At 38.8% G+C, this 13,887-nt stretch overlaps 1 protein-coding gene across 5 annotated transcripts in view; it reads left to right on the top strand.

Moving 5' to 3' along the window:
• ENOX1 (ecto-NOX disulfide-thiol exchanger 1) overlaps positions 1-13,887 on the top strand; it is a 582,538-nt gene that overhangs the window by 288,851 nt on the left and 279,800 nt on the right. For all 5 annotated transcript variants that reach the window (XM_037986753.2, XM_037986751.2, XM_073013850.1 and 2 more), the window contains one exon: positions 9,270-9,413. The gene's annotated coding sequence lies outside the window, so the exon portion shown is untranslated. The remainder of the gene's footprint in view (positions 1-9,269; positions 9,414-13,887) is intronic.

The raw sequence follows: 13,887 nt of genomic DNA, 5'->3' as shown, positions 1-13,887 counted from the left end.
TTGGGTGTCAGTGTGACTGGTCTAAGGGTGATACGGTTTGACTGTGTCCCCACCCAAAATCGCATCTTGAATTGTAATCCCTATAATCCCCACATGTCAAGGGAGAGACCAGATGGAGGAAATTGAATCATAAGGGCAGTTTTTCCCATGCCGTTTTTACAATAGTGAGTTCTCATGAGATCTGATGGTTTTATAAGTATTTGGTAATTTCTCTGTTCATTTTCCCTCCTGCACCTTGTGAAAAAGATGCTTTGCTTCCCCTTCGCCTTCTGCCATGATTATAAGTTTCCTGATGCCTCCCCAGCCATGCAGAACTGTGAGTCAATTAAACCTGTTTCCTTTCTAAATTACCCAGTCTCGAGCAGTTCTTTATAGCAGCGTGAGAATAGACTAAAACAAAGGGATACCCAGATAGCTGGTAAAGTATTAATTATTCTCAGTGCTTCAGTAGGCACTGAGCTTGTCCTTCTCCTGCTGAAAGGGAAACCTGGATGGACTGTTTTGGCATTTGATTAGAACGATAGGGCTGCCCCTAGGGGAATCTGTGAAGGTGTTTCCAGAAGAGATTAGCACTTGAGTCAGTGGACTGAATGGGGAAGATCTGCCTTCAACGTGGGCGGGTACTATCCAATCAGCTGGGGTCCCAGATGGAAAAAGAAGGCAGGGGAATGGTTAATTCTTGCTCTTTCTGGGAGTCAGAACTCCCTTTTCCTTCTGTCCTTGAATATCAGAAGTCCAGACTCTTGTCATTGGACTCCAGGAGCTGCACCAGGAATGCCTCTAGGCTCCTATGTCTTTGGGCTTGGTGTGAGAGTTACTACTTCCTTTGTTCTAAGGCCTTCAGACTTGAACTGAGCCTTGCTATCAGCTTCTCTTGTTCTCCAGCTTGCAGATGGCTGGCCTATCATGGAACTTCTCAGCCTCCATAATCAAGTGAGCCAATTCCCCTAATAAATCCCTTTTTATACATCTCTCTCTATATAGAGCCTATCAGTTTTATCTCAAAGGTCAAGGCTCTCCAAAGAAACAGAACCAACAGGAGAGGGAGGGGGAGGAGGAAGAGAGAGAGAGAATTTTAAAATATTTTAAGGAATTAGCTAATGTAGTTATGGACACTGGCAAGTCCAAAATCTACAGGGTAGGCCAGCAGGCTGGAGATCTAGGGAAGAGTTAATATTACAGCTCAAATCCAAAGACAGTCTGGAGGCAGAATTCCCTTTCTTGGGGACCTCAATCTGTGTTGCCTTATGCAGTTCAACTGATTAGATAAGGCCTACCCACATTATGGAAAGTAATCTGCTTTACTCAGTGTCTACTAATTAAATGTTAATTTTAACATCTTCACAGTAACATCTAGACTGGTGTTTGCAACTATCTGGGTACCATGGCCTAGCCAAGTTGACAACGTAAAATTAACTATCACTGCATTAAAATTTAAGACATAAAATTTTAAAGAGTTGAGTAAGAAACAATTTATGGATGGAGAACACCAGATTGCAAGAGGTTTAGTGTCTCAATGACAGAATGAGGCAAGTATTTATTGGGAAAATGCTAAGGTAAAATAAAATTATTTGACTGGTTTGCAATTACAAAACGGACTTTTCTTTGGTACCTTCTTGGAAAGTCCTTAGTAACGTAATTATGTTCGTTAGCTGCTTATAATGCACTGGGGTTAAGTTTCAGTTCTAACGTAAGCATTTATGAGAAGTGACCTGAGTTAAGTTTTGCTTATGTTGGCAATTTAAGCAAGATTAAGGCTATTTTTAAGGCCTCTGGTTTTGTTTGCTCAGGAATTTTCAGGCGTGGCCCCTATTTTCATTTTGCTTAAACAACAGTTGGGAATCTGAGCATGCCTTAGCTGGGTCCTCCAGCTCCAGGTCTCTCATAAGGCTTCAGTCAAAGCCATGGCCAGGCCTGCAGTCATCTCAACTAGAGCAGCATCTGCTCCATTTGGACAGAATATATTTCCAAGCTCATTGGTTGTTGGTAGGATTTAGTTTCTCATAGGCTAATAGACAAAGGGCCCAAGTTTCTTACTGGCTGTTGTCTTGGAAACATCCCTCAGTTTCTTTCCAAATGGGCCTCTCCACAGGGTGGTTCACAAAGTAGCAGCTGATCAGAGAAAGAGGACAAGAGAGATGTCATGTATCACTTTTGTCACAGGTGACACCCCATGCACCTATGATGCACCTCTAGTTGAGATTCACTATATAACATAATGAGGAGACTATTTCTATTCGATCCAAGGGTTTTGGCCCGAAATAGTCTGTTTTGAGGTTACAGAGGATGGTCGGAGCAGATATTTCTGGTGAAGAACTTAGGTCTGATCTTTGGAAAATAGGGAGCCCTTGTAAGTTCTTGAGTAGTGGATGTACATAATTTGAGTTACATCTTAAGAATTATCTCATCTCTGCATTCATTCACTTATTTATTTTTGAGATGGAGTCTCACTCTGTTGCCCTGGCTGGAGTGCGGTGGTGTTAGTTCACTGCAACCTCCATCTCCCGTGTTCAAGCCATTCTCCTGCCTTCTCCTCTCAAGTAGCTGGGTCTACAGGAGCACATCACCATACCTGGCTATTTTTGTACTCTTAGTAGAGACGGGGTTTTGCCATGTTGGCCAGGCTGGTCTCGAACTCCTGACCTCAAATGATCTGCCTGCCTGAGCCTCCCAGAGTGCTGGGATTACAGGCGTGAGTCACAGTGCCCTGCCGTATTCACTTTAGTTCAAATGTTTATCTCCATTATAGCCTGAGGATGACTCATTTTGGGCTCTTTTCAGGATGAACTACAAGAATAAATACTAGCTAGAAGTTTATGGTTGATATGATTTGGATGTTTGTCCTCTCCAAATCTCACACTGAAATGTGATTCCTAATGCTGAAGGTGGGGCCTGGTAGGACGTGATGGGATCACGGAGGGGTGGATCCCTCATAAATGGTTTAGCACCATCCCCTTTGTGATAGGCGAATTCTCACTAAGTCCATGCAAGATCTGGTTGTTTAAAAGAGTCTGGAACCTCTCCCTTTTCTCTCCTGCCCCTGCTCTCATCATATGATGAACCTGCTCCCTTTTGCCTTCCACCATGATAGTAAGCTTCTTGAGGCTGCACCAGGAGCAGACACCAGCACCATGCTTCCTGTATAGGCTGCAGAACCATAAGCCAAAATAAATTTTACCTTATGAATTACCCAGCCTCAGGTATTTCTTTATAGCAATCTAAGAATGAACTGACACAATGGTAGTGCATAAATTGTGATGTCATGAGTTGGAATGAATGGAAAATAGTGTTGACAGGTTTTCAGTGAAAGGATTAAAGAAGGATACTCTGTATTTATTACAGGCTCACTCTCTTAGTCTATTTGTGCTGCTATCCCAAAATACAATAGATGGGGTAATTTATAAAGCATAAAAATTTGTTTGTTCACAGGTCTGGAGGCTGAAAAGTTAAAGATGAATGCACTGGCAGGTTCAGTTTTCTGGAAAGGGAAGCTGTCTTCCAAGATGGTTATTCTGGAGGGGAGGAACCCTTTGCCCTCACATGGCAGAAGGCAGAAAAGCAATTATCCAAATGCTGTGTGAAACATTTTTTAATAAGGGCTTTAATCTCATTTACCTGGGAGGAGTCCCCATGGCCTAATCACCTCTTAAAAGCCCAATTTCTTAATACTATCACATTGGCAACACTTGAATTTTGAAGGGGCTACATTTTAACCATAGTATTCCACCCTAGCCCCTCTCCCAAATTTATGTCCTCTCACATGCAAAATACATTGATTCCATCCCAGTAGCCCAGTCTAAACTTGTTCTAGCATCAACTCAAAGTCTAAAATCCAGAGTCACATCTAAATCCTATATGGGTGAGACTCAAGGCACAATTTATCTCAAGGCAAATTGCTCTCCTGCTATGAACCTGTGAAGTTAAACAAGTTGTGCGCTTCTAAAATATTAATACAATGGTGGGACTGGGTGCAATGGATTATGCCTGTAATCCCAGCACTTTGGGAGGCCGAGGCAGGTGGATCACTTTGAGGCCTGGAGTTCGAGACCAGCCTGGCCAACATGACGAAACCCTGTCTCTACCACAAACACAAAAACTTTAGCCGGGTATGGGGGCAAGCACCTGTCTACTCAGGAGGCTGAGGCAGGAGAAACGCTTAAACCCAGGAGGTGGAGGTTGCTGTGAGCCGACATCCTGACATTGCCTTCCAGACTGGGCAACAGAGCAAGATTCTGTCTCAAAAATAAAGTAAGATACAATGATGGGACAGACGTAGGATAGACAATTCCATTCCAAAAGGGAGAAATAGCAAAGAAGAAAAGGGTAACAGGTCCCAAGTAAGTCTAAAACCCAACAAGGCAAACATTACATCTTAAGACTTGAAAGTAATCTTTTACTTCGTGTCTTCCCTTCAAGACACACTGGGGTGGGTTGGGTCTCCAAGGCTCCAGGAGACCCTTCTATGACAACATTGTTGAGCATAGCCCATGAAGAAGCTCTCACCGGTTGGAATTCAGCCCTTGTAGCTCTCTCAGGCTGGAGATGCATGCTGTGGCTCTACAATAATGGGATTTTATGAGTGAACCTGCCCCCATGGCTGCACTAAGGTTTGCCCTACTGAGGCCTCTCTGCAGTGGCTCTGACCCCACAGTTCCACTAATCATTGCACTAGTGAAGGGTCTCTGCCATGGCCACACCTTTGTGGCAGGCAAGTTCCTGCCTAGGTCCCAAGACTGCCTGAGACATCCTTTGACTTCTAGGCGGAAGTAGCCGTGCCTCATGGCTCTTGCACTCTGTAAGCCTCAGAATTATGACCATATGGAGGCTGCCAAGGTTTACAGCTGCAACTGGGTCCACTCAAGCCACAACTGGGGAGGCTGAGGAATGCTGTACCAGAATGTGGGGAGTAGAGACTTGAGACTGCCCTGGGCAGTGAGTCCCCAGATCCCCCAGGCACCCTGGGTCCCTTCCTCAAAACCATTCTGCCCTCAAAGCCCTAGCACTCTGTGTCCGTGATGGGAGGGGCAGCCTCAAAGATCTTCAAAATGTGTTTAAAGTCATTGGTCCATTGTCTTGATGAATAACACCTGGCTTTCTTCTAGCCCTATTAATCTCCTTACCAAACAGTCACTTGGTCATGCCCTTGGTTTTCTCTTCTAAATAAACTTATTTTTTATGCTCCACATGTCCGAGCTGAAAATTTCCCAAATGCTCACAATTTGAGATAATGGAAAATTTGGAATTTACTCCACCAAATATTCTAGTTAATTGCTCTTAAGTTGTGCATTTCACAGAGTCCTAGGGTAGGATTATAAAATGTATTATAAATTCAGCATAATTATTTGCCATTTTATAACAAGGACGGCCCTTCCTCCAACTTCCAGTACCCTGTTCCTTATGTCCATCTGAGATCTCAACAGAATAATCTGTACTGTTCATATTTATACCAACATTCTGTTCACAACCACTTAAGTAATCCATAAGAAAATCAGGCTTTCCCTAGTCTTCTGCTTCTTCTAAGCCCCCACCAGAATTGCCCTTAATGTTCTGTTCGTGACAGTACGGCTTTTTCCAGCATTTACCCATTACCCTTCCAGCTTCTACCCATTACCCAATTCCAAAGCTGTTTCTACATTTTTAGGTATTTATTACAGCATCATCCTATTCCTCTGGTACCAATTTCTGCCTTGTTTGTTGTTCCTATAACAAATACCATTGATTAGGTAATTTATAAAGAATAAACATTTATTTTCTCACAGTCCTGGAGGCTAGAAAGTTCAAGATTAAGGCACCAGAAGATTCCATTGTCTGTGGTGCCGGCTTCTCTCCACTTCCAAGATGGTTTCTCTGGAGGGGGGAGTATTGCTGTGTTTGCACATGGTGGAAGACAGACGGGTCAGCTACCTGAATGCTGTGTGAAGCCTCTTTTATAAGGGCCTTGATCACCTTCATAAGGGAGGAGTCCTCCTGGCCTAATCATCTCTTAAAGGCTGTACCTCATCATACTATCACATTGGCAACACCTGAGCACATTTCAACCCTAGAACTCTCCTTGATTAGACCTTCCTTGGCTGGGAAATAGGGAGGGTATAGGGGAATTCAAGCCACTGTGGGCTTTTAGCTCCTCTGTTCAGTACAATATTGTATGGGTCTGGCAAGGACGAAGTAGTGTGGCTCAGTGAACCCTTGCAAAATGACTGTATTCAGAGGAACTATATGTTAAGCTTATAAATGATGAGATTCCTGCCAAGATTTTTTTGAATTAAAGTCCCAAATATGGGGGAAATAAGAATGTTCATTAATGCAATAAGACGTTTCTAAATGAATGTTACAAATCAAACAGTCTTTGCTTTTATTGCTTCTAGGGAATTATAGCCACCATCATTTTGTGGCTCTGTGCTTGTAAAAATACAGTACATCTTTTCATTATACTTTCCAGAGTAAAAGGGCGTGTGGTTTCTGTCCACAGTGACAGACCTGTTTTCTTGAACAATACCCAGGAAAGGTCACATTGGAGATTTGAGTCTCAAGCCCTATGATTTAAATTTGAGGCTAAGTTTAAAATTGGCATGTCTAGAGCTTGCCAAGCTCCATTAAAAGCCATGGTGTCATTTTGGATTACAGTTGAATAGAACAGGACCCCATGGGATCGTGTACCTCTCTTGGTAGCAGTACATTGATTTTCTTTGTACTATTACCTGGCTGTGTTGTCAGGTTAGGTATCTATTTTCATACCAAATCCTGGAAAATAATGTCTAATTTCATGAACCTATTTTTTTCTAAAGTATATAATATTCTGGCTTTTCAATTGTAATAGAATTTCTATAAATGCCTAATCATGTCTGTGTGTTTACTTATAGTTGATCTTAAATGCTATCTTCGTCACTGAAGCCTTCTTGATTCCATTCATCCCCAACAGAGAGGATCTCCAATTCCTCTGAGCTTCAGAACACATTTTCCATCACCGGTAACACCCATGATCTGTTATACAACAATACTACTACTATTTCCTAACTTTTTTTTTTTTTTTTGAAACAGAGTCTCACTTACTCACCCAGGTCCGAGTGCAGTGGTGCAATCTTGGCTCACTGCAACCTCCACCTCCTGGGTTCAAGTGATTCTCATACCTCAGCCTCCTGGATAGCTGGGATTAATAGGTGTGCACCACCACACCCGGCTAATTTCTGTTTTTTGTTTTTGTTTTTGTTTTTGAGACGGAGTCTTGCTCTGTCACCCAGGCTGGAGTGCAGTGGTGTGATCTTGGCTCGCTGCAAGCTCTGCCTCCCAGGTTCATGCCATTCTCCTGCCTCAGCCTCCCAAGCAGCTGGGACTACAGGCACCTGCCACCACGCCTGGCTAATTTTTTGTGTTTTTAGTAGAGATGGGCTTTCACAGTGTTAGCCAGGATGGTCTCCATCTCCTGACCTCATGATCCACCCATCTCGGTCTCCCAAAATGCTGGGATTACAGGCATGAGCCACCGCACCTGGCCAATTTTTGTATTTTTTGTAGAGACAGGGTTTTACCACCTTGGCCAGGTTAGTCTCGAACTTCTGGACTCAAGTGATCTGCCTGCCTTGGCCTCCCAAAGTGCTGGGATTACAGGCGTGGGCCACTGTGCCCGGCCTGATAATTTGTTTTTGAGTGGTATGAAGTAAACAGAATGCTAGTGTATGAGGTTTTAAGAAGTGTTGCTATTCATTTCACATGCCTCTCACTTAGTTTAGATCCATTGGTTCAAGTCTTTTTTCCTCATTCTTTCTCAAGCTCGCCTTTCTTCTTTCATGCAAAGATAAACTAGCTCTGTTTTCCTGTTCTTTTTCCTTTTTCCTTGTGTAATAATCCTAGGCTCTGGTTCTGTAGAACTTGAAAATACCATCAATCATTTTCCCTTGTTTATTCATGACTGAAGCTTTTGTGGCCAAAAATCCAATAAACTAAAAATTTCAAAAGTTATGCATGACCTTCCTGGCTCCATCATTTTCTAGTCTTATCTAAGGGACTTTTGGTCGTGCAACGGGGCCATGAGCTAAAAGGTTCAGGACAGACAAAGTCTATGGCATCCAAAGCTATTATTTCAAGGGATGTGTTGAAGCATTTATTTGGTGAGCAGTAACCCCGCAACACAGTGTGAGAGTGGGTACTGGGACAGCTGGTGGTGGGTAAGTTGGGGGGGGGGGGGCGGTCTCTGTGTTGGCACTGGAACCATCAGAAACAAACATAGAGATAGTTGACTAAAAACGAGAATGGAAACCCAACTAGAGCCCTTGCTTTGTCACCCTCAGCCATTAAAGTGGATGTAGCCACAACGAGATACAGTAATATCACTCAGTGATAGCCACAGAAGATGTGGGCTCAGTTCCTGATGCAATCAGGAGAACCAAGTGTTCCCATTCATCAGGACAGTGGAGGAACTGTGGGTCACATGGAGGGGCCAGAGGAAAATGAGAAGTTTGCAGTGCCAGCCTTGATGTAACACTGCACATAATCCCACACCAAACACAAAGGAGCTTCTCAGTTTCCAGCAAGTTCTCTCTCTTTGCCTAAGGAAGAAAAGTTGGGAGAAAAAAATATACTGCTTAAAGCTGGGCATTTGTATTTATGTGGGCCTGACTCAATAAGACAATATTTAATATAAAACTAAAGCAAATTAGGCAAGACAAGTTCTTAATTAATTAGTAATATTTGAATTAATTTAGTATGTTGCAGCATTATCTGTTCTCTTGTCAGTTCTATTTGGGAAATATTTTTCTAAATCACCAAGGCTGTAGAGTGAGATGAGGGAAAGTACCTGACCTGAGGCCTTTGAACTTTGATGGTTACAAGTTCTAAGCCTGAGGTCAGCAATCTGTGCATTGAGTTTTCTCATCTGTAAAATGGAGCCAATACTTTTCAGTCACAGTGTTTTTATATTAAAGATCCCAGATTTAAAAGCCACTTGCACACAGCCTTATATCTGGTAGGCACTCAGTAAATACCGTCACCGCTCTTGTGCTCATACCTTGCCCAGTTATTGAATCCCAGCCTAGATAAGAGGAAAAGCAGAAGTTTGCTTAGTTATAAATACTCCTGACCTTTAGAAATGTCTAAATACAATATGGAAAGATTACTGTCCCACTCTGCCATTGATGAATAAGATGATTTAGGGTACAAAATTGATAGAAATTAATAACATCATGCTGATAATACATACAAGTGATAATAATACCATTACAGACAGTAATGGTACTTTAGACATTTCCTAACGGTGTGCTTTTCTTTGCTTCCAGAAGCCTCTGGTATGTCAGAACCACGCTGTCTTCCATGGGAGTTCCTTTGTGAAGAGCATCCATTTAAAAGACTTTTATGAATATATGGTTTCAATCAAGTCCCCAAAGAACACATTTATCTTCTGAACTGCTGGCAGTTTTAAGGTTTGTGTTAATTTTTTCATTTTTCTTACTGAAGATATTAACTTTGAGGGATATTTTTTAATGGAAAATATTTATACTCTATTTCAGTTAGAACTCTGGGAGTAGATTTTAAACATTTTCATTTCTTAATTTCATTGAAAGTCAGATATAAATGAAAATAAATATCTTGTCATACTTACTTGTGTATACTCTGTGGAATGCAACAAGGATATTAGAAATAAAATATACCCCACGTTGGCTTAAAACAAATTTTATTTTTGTGTTTGTAAATTCTAGCTGAATAGATTCAATAAATTTATGCCAAGCATCTACATATATCAGATTTAGTTAAGTACTTTCAATTGTTTAAGACCTTGTGGATAAATTATATTTTGAAACATTGAAAATCAAAACTGAATTTGTCAATATCAACTAGTATTATCATTTTTCATATGATAAAACTCAGTGCCCTGAGTGTTTTCATTTAGTTCTACCAGAGGATATTCACCATATGATTTATAAATGATAGAATAGGACTTGTTTGGCGTTTTGTATGTATGTGTGTATGTGTATTAACAGTTTGAAAAATTACTAACAATATTGTTGCTTACTCAAGGAAAAAGCTTGCTAGCAGAGCAAGCATTTCATTTTGGAAATACATGTTTGCTGTTGAGATAGTACCAAGTAAAACACTTTTATTTTGAAGGTACTTTCTGACAAAGACCTAACCAAGGGCTAAATTCAGTCCATGCATCTTTCAAAGCTGGGAAAAGAAACAGGATATAGGATAAGGCTTAGTACATTGAATGGATAAAAACTAAATGAAGAGCAAAGGAGAAGCAGCACAGTACTTTCTAGCATGACACATCTTTTCCCATAGGCATTTATTTCATTTGGTGGTACTTTTATTCTGTCCACGGTGACAAATGCTTTCTCCCTTAGTAGCCCTTTACTGTGGTTCTACTTTTTTTATTTCTTTTATTTCTCCTAAGAATCAGATTTTACTGTAGTGCTGGGCTAGACTCCAGTTTTCCCACTGTACCCTTCGTTGTTGGGCCTCATGATTAACCCCCATTGAACAGTGAGGCAGGGGGTATTTACTAGGGTATGGGGTAGATGGGAAGTTGTGCCTCCATCCTCAGCTTTCTAACCTGTCAATTCAGTAGGATATCACAGTGTGTTGGAACCTAATAACTGTATCCATAGAAACAGAAGTGCTGGGCACGACGTGAGAAGTTACCTAAATGCTCCTACCTAGTCTACAAGCAAGATTCTGCGTGAACTGTCTGAAACCAATAAAAATCCATTTGTTTTCAAACCTTCATACCCAGGGATCCAATTTCCTTTTTCTCTTAGTTTTTTTTTTTTTTTTTTTAGTTTATTGTGATTAAAACACACACACACACACACACACACACACACACACACAACATGAAACCTACCCTTTAACCAATTTTTAAGTGCATACTTTAGTGTTGCTAACTCTCTCCATGTTGTACAGCAAATCCTTACAATTTTTTCAACTTGCATGACTAAAATGCTATACCCGTTGTAAAACAACTCCCTGTTTCTCCTCCCTTCAGCTCTGGCAACTATAATTTTACCTTATTCTATGAGTTTGACTACTTTAGGTACTTCATATGAATGAAATCATGCAGTATTTTTCCTTCGGTGACTGGCTTGTTTCACTTAGCATAATGACTTTAGTTTGTCCATGTTGTCACATATGACAGGATTTTCCTTGTTAGGCTTAATAATCTTCTGTTCTACATATAGACCATGTTTACTCATTCATTTGTCAGTGGGCATTTACGTTGTTTCCACATCTTAGCTATTGCAAATAATGCTACAGTGAACATGAGTGTGCAAATATCTCTACAAGATCCTGTTTTCAGTTTTTTTGATATGTACCCAGAGGTGAAATTGCTAGATCATATGGTAGTTCTATTTTTAATTTGTGGAGGAATCTTCATACTGCATAGCAGAAGTACCATTTTGCATTCTTACCCTCTGTGTACAAGGGTTCCAGTTTCTCCAGTTCCAGTTTCTCCACAACTTTACTAAAACTTGTCTATTTTTTTAAATAATAACCATCTTAAGAGGTGACATTTCATTTTGGTTTTGATTTGCATTTCCCTGATATTTAGTGATTTTGAGTATCATTTCATGTATCTGTTGACCATTTGTATATCTTCTTGGGAGAAATGTCTATTCAAGTCCTTTGCCCTTTTTAAAATTATATTATTTGGATATTTTACAGTTGAGTTGTAGGAGTTTATTATATATTTAATATATTAACCCCTTATCAGATATATAGTTTGCAAATTTTTTCCCATTCTGTAAGTTGCCTTTTCACTCTACTGATTGCTTCCTTTGCTGCATAGAAGCCTTTAATCTGATATAATTCTACTTGTCTATGTTTGTTTTGTTACCTGTTCTTTTCTTGTGATGTCTAAGAAATCACAGCCAAGACCAAATATTATGGAGCTTTTTCCCTGGGTTTTCTTCTAGTAGTTGTGTAGTTTCAAATCTTATATTTAATTATTTAATTCATTTTGGGTTGATTTTGTTGTATGGTATAAAATAAGGATCCAATTTTTTTCTGTGGCGTGTGGATATACAGCTTTCCCAACACAATTTATTGAAGAATAAGTTCTTACACTTTTGTGGAGTCTTGGAACTCTTGTTGAATATAATTTGACCCTCTATATATGGGAGGATTTCTGGACTCTCTATCCTGTTCCATTGGTCCATGTATCTGCCTTTATGTCAGTACCATGCCATTCTCACTACTGTAACTTTATATATTACAATGTTTTCATCTTGCATGACTGAAAGTCTATATATAATATATATTAATTTTTATATATAATATGTTATAATATATATTTATATATAACATATATTTATATATTATTATATAATTAATATATGTTATATTATAATATATATTAATTATATAAATTATATATAATTAATACATATTATATATTATATATCAATTCTATATATTATACATATACATTATATATTATATATTGCATACATTATATATTATATAAGTTATCTATTATATATAACATATGTATATTATATATGATATATGTATCATATATGTATAATGTATAATATATAATATGTATATAGTATACATAATATATCTATTATAATATATTATGTAATGTATAATATGTATAATATATAATATGTATAGTATATTATATATGATATATATGATCTATTATGTATAATATATAAGAATTATATAAATATTAAAATATAATATAAATTATAAAGATATAAATAATAATTAATAAATAAATAATTATATAAATAAAAATATAAAATAATTATAAAAATATAAAAATAAAAAATTATATTATTAAAATATAAAATATTATATTATATATATGTATACTATATAATATATGTAGTATAGAGAGAGTACTGCATACTGCTGTTGAATTTGGTTTGCTAGTATTTGTTGCCAGCAAAAAAATTACTAGTATTTTGTGGAGAATTTTTGCACTTACATTCATCAGGGATACTGGCCTGTAGTTTTCTTGTGGCATAGTTGACTTTGGTATCAGGCTTATGCTGGCCTCATAAAATGAGTTAGGAAATGCTCCATCCTTTTCAGCTTTTTAGAAGAGTTTGAGAAGGATTAGCATTAATTCTTCTTTAAATGTTTGGTAGAATTATCTGGTGAAGCTATCTGATAGAGGACTTTTCTTTGTTGGAAGATTTCTAACTACTGACTCTGTCTCCTTGCTAGTTATGGGTCTGTTAAGGCTTTCTATTTTTTCTTTATTTAGTCTTGTATGTTGTATGTTTCTGAAAATGTATCCGTTTCATCTAGGTTATCTAATTGGTTGGCATATCATTGTTCCTTGTAGTCTCTCATAATCCTTTTTATTTCTGTGGTATCAGTTGTAATGTCCTCTCTTGCATCTATGATTTCAAGTCTTTCTCAAGAAAGCCAATGTAATTTCTGACCCCATAGCGTCTTGATTTATTTATGTTTCCATGGAAAAAGAAAATTTATTGGTCAGACTTCCCCCGTATCATCAACATAGTCTCAGTTCTTAAATCATCCTTTTTCTCTTTGGGAGAGATAAGCTCATTTTAAAAACTTTTCCTATAAATTTGAATAATCCAACATTTTAATTATCCTCACAGTTCTTTCCTGAGTCTCTTAAGTTCCCTACATTTCACTTAAGTTTTGAAGGCCAAATAGGTTGAAGGAACGTTAAAAATCATCTATTGATGTTTCTTCATCAGGGCAGTATTGGCATTTTAAGTGGGACAGTTCTTTGCGATGCAAGATTGTCCCTGCATGTTAGAATGTTTAGTAACCAGCTGGGCGCAGAGGCTAACGCCTGTAATTGCAACAGTTTGGGAGGCCAAGGCAGGTGGATCACCTGAGGTCAGGAGTTCAAGGCCAGCCTGGCCAACATGGTGAAATCCCGTCTCAACTAAAAATACAAAAAAATTA

This window comes from Chlorocebus sabaeus, chromosome 3 (genome assembly GCF_047675955.1).
Source record: "Chlorocebus sabaeus isolate Y175 chromosome 3, mChlSab1.0.hap1, whole genome shotgun sequence".
NCBI classification, from domain to species: Eukaryota; Metazoa; Chordata; class Mammalia; order Primates; family Cercopithecidae; genus Chlorocebus; species Chlorocebus sabaeus.
The sequence above is the reverse complement of the archived record's forward strand: the minus strand, read 5'-3'. Positions and strand labels throughout refer to the sequence as shown.